Source organism: Durio zibethinus, chromosome 22 (genome assembly GCF_047325235.1).
Source record: "Durio zibethinus cultivar Kanyao isolate XHJ-2024 chromosome 22, ASM4732523v1, whole genome shotgun sequence".
Classification (NCBI taxonomy): domain Eukaryota; kingdom Viridiplantae; phylum Streptophyta; class Magnoliopsida; order Malvales; family Malvaceae; genus Durio; species Durio zibethinus.
This window is the reverse complement of record NC_143183.1, coordinates 7,382,020-7,394,996: the sequence shown is the minus strand read 5'-3', so window position 1 is coordinate 7,394,996 and position 12,977 is coordinate 7,382,020. Positions and strand designations below refer to the sequence as shown.

Sequence of the window (12,977 nt, the reverse complement as noted above, 5' to 3'; positions counted from 1 at the left end):
AGATGAACTTTTTGGATACCATATTCCTCAATTAAGAGTGCCTTTAAGGTATCTAAAAAATTTTTTGACAGTAGATAAATATGATTCTTTAGGTGATTATTGAAATCTAGCACATAAACAAACACTAAACATTATATCTGGTCTAGTTACAGTAAGATATAGCAATGAACCAATTATAGACCTATATAATTTAGATTCAACACATTTACCTCCTTCATCATTGTCAAGTTTTGTTAAAGTGCTCATAAGTGTTAAGCAAGGCTTTAATTCTTCTAATCCAAACCTTATGAGTAAGTCCTTGATGTATTTACCTTGATTGATGAATGTACTATCTTTTATTTGCTTTACTTGTAATCCCAAGGAGAATATAAACTCTCCCATCATACTAATTTCAAATTCATCTTGCATAGTCTTAGCAAATTCTTAACAAAGAACTTCATTAGTGGTACCAAATATAATATCATCAACATAAACTTACACTATGAGAATGTCATTTCCTTTTGTTTTAATAAAAAGTATAGCATCAACCTTCCCTCTATTAAAACTATTTTCAATTAAAAATTTTGACAATTTTTCGTACCAAGCTCTAGGAGCTTGTTTTAAACCATATAAAGCTTTTTTTAATTTATAAACATGATATGAAAATTTAGGATTTTCAAAACTAGGAGGTTGCTCTACATACACCTCTTCATTTATAAAGTCATTTTGAAATGCACTCTTAACATCCATTTGAAAAGGCTTAAAATTTTTGAAACATACAAATGCAAGCAACATTCTAATGGCTTCTAACCTTGCAACCAAGGCATAGGTTTTATTATAATCAATTCTTTCTTCTTGACTATACCCTTGAGCTACAACCTAGCTTTGTTTCTAACAACATTGCCATGCTCATCCATTTTATTCCTAAAAATCTATTTGGTGCCTATAGTAGGATGATCACTATGCTTAGGTACAAGATTCCACACTTTGTGTTTTTCAAATTGGTTCAATTCCTCTTGCATAGCTAATATCCAATGATCATCTCCTAAGGCTTCATCTATGTTCTTGGGTTTAATATGAGATATAAAAGCAACATAATTACACATATTACAAGAAGATCAAGTTCTTACCCCTTGAGTTGGATCACCAATAATCTCACTATCTTTGACATATCTCATTTCTCTATGGTGATTTGGTTCTTTCTCTATATGTTGTGGCTCTTCTAGAAATTCATCATCTTTCTCTCGAATGTTTTCCTCAATGTCATGTGATGTATCATTGATATATTCTTGAAATATACCTACATCATCATCATCAAGATGCACCTTTCTCGAAGGTGGATTAGATTCATCAATGATAACATGTATAGACTCTTCAATAACTAATGTTCTTTTATTAAAGACTTTATAGGCTTTTGAGTTCAAAAAATATCCTAGGAAAATGACTTCAGCACTTTTTGCATCAAATTTCCTAAGATTATGTTTTCCATTGTTCAAAACAAAACATTTGCAACCAAAAGAATGAAAATAACTTATGTTAGGCATTTTTCCTTTTAAAAAGTTCATAGGGAGTTTTCTTCAAAATTGCCCTAATCATTGATTTGAGTTCTAAGAGCAAAAAAATTATGGCTAAAACCATTTTCACTACAAAACACATTAAAGCCAAGGTTTTCAAATTCTTTTCCGTGATCACTTCTAATACTAGAAATTGAATAACTTTTCTTATTTTGTATTTGCTTGCTAAAAGTGATGAATTTTTTCAAAGCTTCATTTTTTGAATGCAAAAAGAGAACCCATGTGAATCTAGTAAAATCTTCAATAATAACAAATGCATATTGTTTTCCACCAAGACTCATTGTCCTAGTAGGACCAAAAAGATCAATATGAAGTAGTTGAAGAGGTCTAGTAGTTGAAATAAAATTCTTAGGTTTGAAAGAGATTTTTCTATGTTTTCCTTAAGCACATGCATCACAAACCTTGTCATTTTCATATTTCAATTTTTGTAAACCAATAACTAAATCATTTTGAGAAAGTTTTAAAATTACATGCATGCTTGCATGTCCAAGTCTTCTATGCCAAATTCAATTTTTATTTTCTTTTTGAGCCATAAAACAAATATTTTTAGAGAATAGATCATCTAAATGCACTACATAAATATTTTCTTGATGATGTTCAACAGAAACAAGTTTGTTAGTATTGATATCAATCACTTGACAACACATGGATTCAAATATGATTCTAAGTCCTTTGTCACATAATTTACTAATACTAAGTAAGTTATGCTTGAGTCATTTTACAAGTAAAATATTTTCAATAGTAGTAGAATAATTGTTACCAATGGAGCTAATCCCTTCAATATGGCCTTTAGAGTTGTCACCAAATATAACATCTCCTTCATATTTAGCTTTTAAGTCATTGGAAAGAGTCTTGTCTTCGGTCATGCATTTTGAACATCCACTATCAAGGTACCATGGATTGTTTTTGCTAGAATTTGCTTTGTAGCAATGCTCATCCACCTACAAAAGCACAATTAAATTTTTGTTTTGGGTACCCAAACTTTCTTGGGTTCTTGAGTGTTAGTACTAACAATTCTTGTGCTTTTTGGAATTTACTTCGTTTTAGTAATCTCATCTTGAGATGTGCTAACTCTTTTTGAGATCCATACTCTCCTAATGAGTTTACCTCTATAAGTGACTTTCTTAAAGGAACAATATTGTATAGAATTATTCAATTTATGACAATAAGCACATATGCTAGATAAATCATTTAACTTAAAAATTCTTTAAATAAGTCTCTTTGTTGCCACCATTATAGCCTAATCCATTTTTATCAAAGAATGCTCTTTGTGTTTCAAGCATGCCATTAAGTTTTTGATGTCCATATAAAATCTAAAAAATGAATTATGCAATTCTCATTTTTCTTAGTCAAATCATTAATATTCAGTTTTAAAAGCTCAATTTCCTTTTCTAAGTCATCATTAGCTTTAGTTAAGAGTTCATTTTCTAACTTCAACTTAGAGACTATTTCCTATCTTTCATGTTCATGCTCTCAAATTTATGGTTAATTCATCATAAGCATCTTGCAATTTATCAAATGTGTATGAATTTAAATCATATGAATTAAAAAGTACTTAGGCTCATCAAGAGCCATGAGACATAGATTGGCTACTTTTTTCTCATTTCATTCATCATCGGAGAAGTCACTTTCACTTAATGTTACAACCATTACTTTCTTATTTAGCTTCATCATATTTTACTTTTTCCACAAAGGACAATCGAATTTGATATGAACTGATTTATTGCATTCAAAGCAAATAATCAAATCTCTTTTTCTTCTACTTGATTCTCCTTTGATCATTTCCCTTTGTGGTTTTTTTTTATTTTAAAACTTGTTCATTTTCATGAATTTCTTGAATCTTTTTGCAAATATGGCCATTTTTTCATCTTTATCATCCACATTTTGTTTAAGATTTTCTTCATCTTCTTGTAAGGTTGATTTAAAAGCAATGCCACCTCTCTTAATTAGTTCTTGTCTCCTTTTTAGCTTCATCTCATAAATAAGGAAAGAGCCCATTAATTCATCTAAAAAAAATGTGTGTTATTTTTGGATTCTTTAATGGCTATCACTTTGGCTTCCTAACTCTTTGGTAGACTATTTAGAATTTTCTTTACGATCTCTACATTTGAGTAAGTCTTCTCACGAGCCTTTAAACCATTAATGATGTTTCCAGAATTCATTTTGTTTTAGTTCCAAAATAACTTTTGGCAAGATAAAAGGCTGAAAAAATGTTCAGTTTGAGATTAAGAGAATTTGATTCAAGTTAGGCAAATTTTTGTTTTGTTAATCCAAAACTTTTATCAATTCAAGGCTAACAATTTATGTTACTTAGCTATTTTTTTTTCTTTTTTTTATGCATATTTAAAATAAATTTTTATAATAAATTTATGATTCCTACCAAGTGATTGGAGGATTTAAATTTTGAATTATGAATTCTACCAAATGATTGGAGAATTGCATAATGAATTTTAAAAAAATAACTTTTCAATCCTACTAAACGATTGAAGGATTCAAATTTTTATTAAGTTTTACCAAACTATTGGAGGATTTAATGACCTTTTTTTCAAAAGAAATGTTAAAGGTTTTCAAATAAAAATCCCACTAAATTATTAAGGGATATGTATTGATATAAAATCTTACCAAACGATTGAAAGATTTTATTATTTGCTTTTAATAAAATAATTTCTTAGAAAATATGTTAATGAATTCGATGACGGAGCCTTTTTAAAGTAGGACATGAGTCTCTCTGAATACTCCCGAGGTAAGAAATTATCTTAAATCACTACCAAATGATTATAGTAATTTTAAGATCAATTTCCAATAATTAAATTTACTTGGTAAAAATTCAAAAATATTTTAAGGCTTGGATAACATAAAATCAAATTGTTACCATCATTTGATGGGCATTGTAAGGGTGCTATAACCTTTTTCACATGCAATCGTATTTTTATATCTAGTTTTGGTTTCGTAGACATAAAATCTACCTTTTAAAGATACCTAAGTTAAGCTTAGGATTTCTTTATAAAAAGGGATAAATTCACTTAGGTGGCCAATCACACCTTAATAAAAAAGATTAATGGCAACTCCTTAAGTCAAGTCTAGCTATAGGTTTACAGATTTATACATTATGACAAATGGTTCTTGATTCTATATTTTCTTGATGGTTGACTAGTCCTTTGGAAAATTTTTGCTATGTATAAGCAAGTTAGGATTTTGGCTGGTAGTGGCCTGGTGTTGGTTGCCAGATGGTGTAGAGTAATGGATTCGTAAAAATAGGTTTTAGAGTAATGAAGCTTGTTTCTATAAAAAAAAGCTAGTGTTTGTCTCCTTCTTTTTTATTTATTTTGTTTTGTTTGCTTTTCTGTGGTTTTTTTTTTGTATTTTTTTTATTTAATTAAAGCAATTAAACAAAATTGGGTCTAAAATTTAAGTTTTAAATTGCACTACATTTGAGCCATTAATAACAAATTTGGGCTTTAAAAAGTGTTCTGAGCCTCCTTTTATCAAATTTGGGTTTTAAAAACTATTCTAGGCCTTCATAATCAGATTAGGGCTTTCAAGCCTAAATAATTCAATTTTATATTGTATCTAACAAAATTAAATTTAACCTAAAACAAATAAAGCCCAAATGATCTTAGAAGATAAATTTAATTAAAATTTTCAAATGATCCAAACCAAATTAAACAAATTCGAAACGATCCAGACAAAATTAAGTGTTTACAACTAATTGAGTTTTGTTTCCAATGTTATATTAATAAAATTCAATTTTGTGGTAGCTTTTATGAACATTTATGCAAATTGGCAAAGTTATCATTTTTAATCAAATTAGTCTCTCCACTTAGTCCCTTAACGAAATGATAAAATTACTGCATGTTATATTTGTTATATTATGAAATGATAAAACCATAATATCTTTATATAAAGTTTTTTAGCTCATATTTGCCATGCATTCCTTCTAAAAGTTTTTCAAAATCTACACTATTTGTTGCATCTATATTGGTGAATTTTAATAATAGCATGCTAAAATTAATCTTTTTCAAAATTTTATAGGCGGCTATATCACAATCATCAATTAAAGCTCTTTCTTTCAGAGTAGATCATACATGTACAAAGTTTTAGAATGACTGTGTTTGTATGATAAGCTCCACTTTTGTGGGATATTCATCTATCACTATAACATGAAATTTTTATGAGATTTTTTGTTTCTTTTGCAATTCCTAACATATAAGAACTCTAAATAACTTTTTTTTTCATTTCTAATCTATGTACAGCATATTTTATTGTTTAAACGTAATCATTTATATTAAGAAATTGGTATTATTAGCTAGATGATATTTCTTTTCCTCGGTTTTAAATCTTAATAGTTATTAACTGACTTAAAATTTTAAGTCTTTCAAATTATTTGTAGTAAAATATTACATTTAAATGCTTTGTATTATATCATTCTTTGATTATATTTCATTATCCTTTTTTATAACCACTTATTATTTTCGAACATATTTCAATAGTTAGTCATAATATATTATTACATACTTAATTTTAATTTCATTTTTAGATCCATTTAATAGGGATAATTATATGATGTAATTTTTGGAGATTGTTATTGAGATATGTTTATCATTCATTTACACAATTAACATGTTTGTATTTGAGCAATTTTGAGATAGTGGGGGAAAAAAAATCTTACATAATAAATGCAATTAATTAATGCTCACATGACTTGGTGTAACAATATTCTTTGTTTTCCCTTTTAAATTGACATTTTTCACGGCTATTTGCTAATATCTTTAAGATTAACAATCATTGCCATCTATTTATAATCTTATGCATAAATTTTTGGTAATGTACGAATAACAGTACATGAGAGGTGCCACTTGACAATTGCTTCTTTTAATTTTTTTCCTTTTTTGTAATTTTTGGCCAAATCTTTTTATATTTAATAAAACTTTTTTAAAGATTTTTTTTTAGAGTGAGACCCATTTTATATAAACTTTTTTTTTTCTCTTTACTTTTTTTAATTTTAAAATTATTTTTATTTAAACGCATTTGATATTAAGAATATGTGGTGTATTTATTTTTTTTATTTTTATGTATTTAATAAATATTTTTTATATTTTAAATGTTTGTCTCACAAATTTAATACCAAAGGTATGTCATATGAAAAGTTATTTTCTTTATTATAGTTTATTTTTTTCCTTTTTTAATTATTTTTATTTACCTTTTTCTTTTTTCTTTTTAAATATTTATAAATTTTTTACAATATTTTACCTTAAGATGGGTTGAGTGAGTGTCTGGTCATTTTATCTTCAAACAATATATCTTATCTTGAGAAAGGTCAAGCTTTTTAAAAAGAAATGAGATAAATTTGAAGTATATTTATGATGTTTTGTCTTGATTCATTTCGAAGTATATATAAAAATATATATTTTATTATTATTTAATTTTATACATATATATTACATTAATAACATTATTTTTATCTTGATTTAAGAAATTAATATATATTTTTTATCTTTAATTTTCTATTTTCTGCACTTTAATATTTTATTACACTTAATTTTAGCTACTGTATTTGTTTAAGTACATATTTGTGTATCTAAATTAATATTCTACATAGTTAGAAAAATTCTGCATATTTTTCTACTTTACTTTTTAAATTCTGCACTTAGTTTAGCTTAATGTTTTAGTAAATTGTTTTATGTTTACTGCATCATATCTCTTTTTCTGAACTAGTTTCATTAAGTGTTTGTAGTTTACCACATAGTTTAGGTTTACAATTTTATTGCTAAATTAGCAGACTGCTTTTTGCATTTAATTAATTTACTGCATTAGGTTTTATGGACTGTTTTTGTTTACTGCTTTAATTTATTGGACTGTTTGAGTATTTAAATAATTTATTGCATTCGTGTTAAGTTATTATTTTAAGTTACTGTATTAAAATTTATGTTTTTGCATTGTTAAATTCAATGGAATTTAAAAAATAAATTTTAAAAATTAATCCTACCAATTCATCAAAGGTTTTAACTATAACAACAACAAACTAAGCTTCATGTATCATAATTTTGAGATCCACTGTATAAAATGCAAAAAAAAATCATCTTAAGTCATAGTTTTGAATATTCTTATATCAAACATTTTCATCTACTTCCTTAACTTTCATATTATTTATTATTACTTGTTTCCACGTCTTTCATGGTCTTCCTTAAAAGTTTTGGTTTTTCCTAAATCTATAAAGCTTATTTCTCCTAACTAGTGCATAAATTCACATGTTCAAACGATCTCAAACGATCCTCACTCATTTTTTCCTTAATTCGAATTACCTTTAATTTTTCTCAAAACTTTTAATTTTTAATTTTGTATCTTATTGTTTTACCACCTATCCATCTAAGCATCCTTATTTCAGCTACACTTATTTTATTCTAATATTGTTTCTTAATGGCCTAACACTCAGTTTCATATAACAATGTAAGCCTTACAGTTGTTTTATACAACTTCACCTTTAACTTTAAAGGCATGTTGCAATTACATGACATACCTGACACACTTCACTATCTCACCCATATATAATTATTCATAAAAATTTAAACCATGTTACTTTTGTATCTTTTATTTGTATTGTGTTCATGTCGTATTTTAAATTGTCAGATCTATAATAAAAAGAGATAGTAAAACAAAAATATTTTTAATTGCGACAACACACGATTAAAAATTTGTAGCAATAATTAATGATCATTTTTTCTTTTCTCATGTTTTATAAAATTAGTAGCTAAGTTATATCTACCCAAAGTCAACAGATCAAATGGGGCTATCATAGGTATGTGGATAAAGGTACTCTCTTTCTCATTACAATAAAATGGAGATTTAGCAATCCTATTTTGCAATGACTGAAAATGTTATTGCGAAATATTGTTATATTTACAACAACCTTTTATAATCGTTGTGTAATTAAATTTTTTAATATTTTATACAATGATAAAATTTATCATTGTGAATTCCTTTACTATATGTAACAACCACAAAAAGTTATTGTGAAAACTTATATTATTAGTAATAATTTTTTAATGTCGTTGCTTAAGTCATTTTTTAATATTTTATATAATGATAGAAAAAGTTGTTACAAAATTTGATCATATTTCTAAAGACAACAAAAAGTTGTTACATAAACTTGGTTTTTTTGCAATGAGTTTTTGAAGTTGTTGCTTAAGTTAATTTTTAATATTTTATATAACGACAAATAAAGTTGTTATGAAAATTTTGATAATATTTGTAACAACAACATAAAGCTATTATAAATTCTTTTATTTGTAACCATTTTTCAAAGTCGTTGCTTAAGTTATTTGTTTAATATCTTACACAACGACAAAAAAAGGTATTACAAAAAATTTGATCATATTTGTAATGACAAATAAAGTTGTTATGTAAGTTTGTTTTATTTACAATGATTTTTCAAAGTCATTGTTTAAGTTATTTTTTTAATATTTTATACAATGGCAATAAAAAGTAATTACTACAAAATTTATAATATTTGTAACTACAAAAAAAGTTGAAGTGAAAACTTATTTTATTTACAACAAATTTTCAATCTTGTTGCTTAATTTACTTTTTTAATATTTTATACAACAACAAAAAATTTGTTACAAAATTTTTATTATATTTGTAACGATAAAAAATTATTACCGTGAAAACTTGTTTTATTTACAATGATTTTTCAATGTTGTTGCTTAATTTATTTTTTAAAAATTTTATACAATGAGAAAAAAGTTGTTATGAAAATTTTTATTATATTTGTAAAGATAAAATATTAATGTTACTAAAACTTGTTTTATTTGTAATGATTTTTCAATATCATTACTTAATTAATTTTTTAAAAAAATTGTTTACAATGACAAAAAATTTGTTACGAAAATTTTTATCATATTTGTAAGAATAAAATATTATTGTTGTGAAAACTTATTTTATTTGCAATGATTTTTTAATGTGGTTGCTTAATTTATTTTTAAAAATTTTTTTATAGTGATAAAAAATTGTTACAAAATTTTTTTTCACATTTATAACAATAAAATATTAGTGTTGAGAAAACTTGTTTTATTAGCAAAAATTTTTAATGTCATTATTTAATTTATTTTTTAAAAATTTTATACAACAACAAAAAAATTGTTAGAAAAATTTTTATTATATTTGTAACGTAAAAAATTATTGTTGCAAAAACTTATTTTATTTGTAACGATTTGTATTTGTCGTTGCTTTATTTATTTTTTATTATTTTTATATAATGACAAAAAAAGTTGTTACAAATTCTATGTTTCATATTAATTTTATTTATGAAGTTTAAAAATTTTACCATAGTGAATGTGATAATTTCTATCACACACATACACACATAGAGACACACACACACATATATACCATAATTCAATTTTGGGATACTAAATTTATGCAATTTGTGAGATGTAAGATAAGTTAAAGAAAAAAAATTAACAACTATCAACCATATTAAAGTTGTAAAATTTACCCCAACTTCTATAATTCCAAGATTAGGTTGTATAATCACTTTTTTGTTACAATAACATTTGATATTTCTTTTTTTAAGATGACATCCAATATTTATTCCAATTAAACAAGATAAAATCATATGAGATTGCTAAGCATATTATTAAATAAGTGAAATTATTAAAAAAAATGTTTAGGACACTCATGCTTGCCATCGCCCCTTAAAAATAATAATAAATCAATGTATAACTTGTATCATATAAATAATATCCATAGCTTTGAGAACCAAGGAAACTAATATATGTTTAGAAAAATTAAAATCGTATTATTTGATAGAAAATTTCACTTTAGTTTTATTAAAAAATATAAAAATAAAAATAAATTATAGTTTGTATTATACAAGTAAATTAATGGAAGCATCTATCAATTGCACCTCTGCACGTGAAGGGTTTGTTCAATTCAAATTAGTTTAAGATAATTTTGGATTTTATGTAAGATTAACAATTCCAACACGATATTTTGGATCCGAAAAGTTTTGATTTTAGATTATTTTAAGTTTGAATAGTTTTGAATTTTAATTATATTGGGTTCAAATTTTTTTGAGTTTGAGTTTTTGACTTTTTAATAAATTATGCACGTGTTTGTTTGCTATTTTATATTTTTGAGTTGTCATTTTTATGCATAATTTATTTTAAAATTTATAATTAAGTGGTAATTTTTTTTTCGCTAAAAGATTGATAATAATTTAGGACACATATACGATAAAATAAAAATATCATAAATGTTAAAAATTCATTTTATTATAAAATTCATATCTAACTTATCAAATCATTAATTAGATATAATAAATAAAAGTTGCGAAGTCATAAATATAAATATATATATATATATATATTAGAGGTTTTGTAGGCATAGAATAGATAATAGTTTTTGCAATTTTTGTACTTTTATAATTTATTAATAATAAAACTGAAAACTGTTTGACAATTAACATATATAACCCTAAACTAAAACATTAAGAAGAAACTAAAAAAGGTTACAACCAAAAAACGTGAAGGGTGGCCTTGAGAGCGAAAGAAGGAAAAAGATAAACAGCTCCCTTTCTTACTCTTTCTTCTTCCTAGGGTCTTTTCTACTCGTTTGTCCTTCATTTATTTCACAGATACTTTGGTAATGAATGGTAGACTCTCAGCGCACTCTCTATTTCTCTTTTAGATCTTGCTTTTCTTTGTACATGTTTTTTTTCTTATTTTTGTTTTTCGCTTTTTATTTTTATTTTTTGGGTTTCAGATTAGATTGTAAACTTGTTCTCAATGTAAGGAAGATGACGTAATTGTTTAGTTTTTTTTTTTTTTCTTTTTTATTCTTCATTTTTTATTTATTTCTTTATATTAGATATATTAGTGGATTCATCATTTTAAATATGACATGTAAAAGATAATCATTATGATTTTTAGGCGCTTTTGGCATTAAGAGGGGTACAACATATTAGATCTGAAGAGAATTAGAGACTTCCTAAAAACATTTGCAGGTCTTTGGAATTTAATAAAGTTTGTAGAAAGTTATTTTTTAATACATTAGTCATGTTGCAAAATTCAATATGTTGGATATTCTTGCTGGTTTTAGGAGTTTCCTATTTCTCGTAATTAGTGTTTGAAGTAAGATTCTACTGTTTTAATAGAGTTTTACAAATAAATAAGTTTGAGTTACCAATATTTTCTAAGAATGAAAAGATGGATTGTTTAAGTGAATTAGTTTGCTAAGAAAAGTATTGACTATTTTGTCCGAATGTTTGATGCTTGAGAAAGTTTTGGAATTAGGAACTTTGAAAGACCTTTGGTTTTTTGGTTTTTTTTCCCCAAAAAAACACGCCTGGTTGGGTTATAATTTTCTATACGTTGTAGTTGTGCTTCTAACTTTAGACCTTTTTCCTTGGTTTCATATTAAACTTTAGATTTTGGAATTAGTTTGTGAAATGTAATGGATTAAGGATCTGCTCCACGTGCAAGTTTACATTAAACTTAAAGTATATATAAATCTTATAATTTCTTTATATACATCAAATTCTTTGTTTATTTCTTTATGCATTTTTATTGACATAAATAGATTAACTTAATTTCATATAAAAAAGTAAAAAAGGTATTTTGTTTTGCTTTGCTGCAAATTCTTAACTTAATGCCTATTCCAGGTCTACTATTGAACACTGCTACAGATTATAGAAAGATCATGAAACTGCATAACCTAAAATTGCTGAGTCGCAACAAAAATTTGAGGTTTCAAAGAGGTTAAACTAGGCTTCTTTCTTTTTATTTCTTTTTATTTTATGTTAAGAAAAAGCACATTGTTTACATCTTTTTTAAAAAAATACAATTGCATTTGTCACTTAAGCATTAAGAAGCTGTTTTTATTTTTACACTTAATTACAATTTTGTTTTTGTATTCTATTCTCTGTTTAAGAAATTATAAATGTTATATGTGCTTTAAGCGAAATGTATTGTAATTAATGACAAAATGTATTCTTATTGTGTTAATATTAATTTTATTATTTTTTGACCAATTATTGTATTTAAATAAAATGCTAGGATTAATATTTACTACAATAAAGAAAAAATATTAGTTTATATAGTTGAAACATTTTTAATTATATTTATGAATAAAATAATAAATGAAATGATTTTATGATTAGCAACAATAAAGTTGTTGCAAAAAGTATAAAGAAAATTTTAAAAATATTTATGTAACAATAATAGTCATTGCTACAATTAATTGAATTAGTTATGTTAAAAATTTTGCAATGATAAAATTTACTATTAAAATTAAAAAAACCTATTATAAAAATAATTTTATCAATGATAATAGTAGATATGTAAAAGATTTTTCAACGATTATAGTTGTTAAAATTATTTACAGAAATGACCAAAATCATGATCTAAAGGTAATTAGAAACTAAAT

At 24.9% G+C, this 12,977-nt stretch overlaps 1 pseudogene; it reads left to right on the top strand.

Annotated features, from left to right (window-relative positions):
- LOC111307078 (ATP-dependent Clp protease proteolytic subunit-related protein 1, chloroplastic-like) overlaps positions 1–12,977 on the top strand; it is a 47,908-nt pseudogene that overhangs the window by 32,673 nt on the left and 2,258 nt on the right.